The sequence below is a fragment of the Neofelis nebulosa genome, chromosome 2, assembly GCF_028018385.1.
Source record: "Neofelis nebulosa isolate mNeoNeb1 chromosome 2, mNeoNeb1.pri, whole genome shotgun sequence".
In the NCBI taxonomy this organism is placed as follows: Eukaryota; Metazoa; Chordata; class Mammalia; order Carnivora; family Felidae; genus Neofelis; species Neofelis nebulosa.
The window spans coordinates 215,932,665-215,932,963 of NC_080783.1; positions in this window are offsets into that span (position 1 = coordinate 215,932,665).

Genomic DNA, 299 nt, shown 5'->3' on the forward strand with positions numbered 1-299 from the left:
CCCACCGGAAGTCCCCTGAGGTGCAGAGGACCCTCATAAGTGAGGGATCCCTGGAATGGCCGAATCATCTCTGCGCACCGTGCATCGCGAAGGGGGCAGGGGGCCGGCTGGAGGAGGGAGAGCAGGCGGGGACCTCCCCCGACGCAGAGAAAGCTGCGAGATTTCTGGGACCTTTTAACTTCCTTGTGTTTGTTGCTGTGTAATGCTACCATCCAGCCCTCTGGGGGGCAGCAGAGAGACCGAGGGATGAGAAAAGACCCCACCATCGTCAGAGTCAGAACCGAGAGGAAGGGAACCCA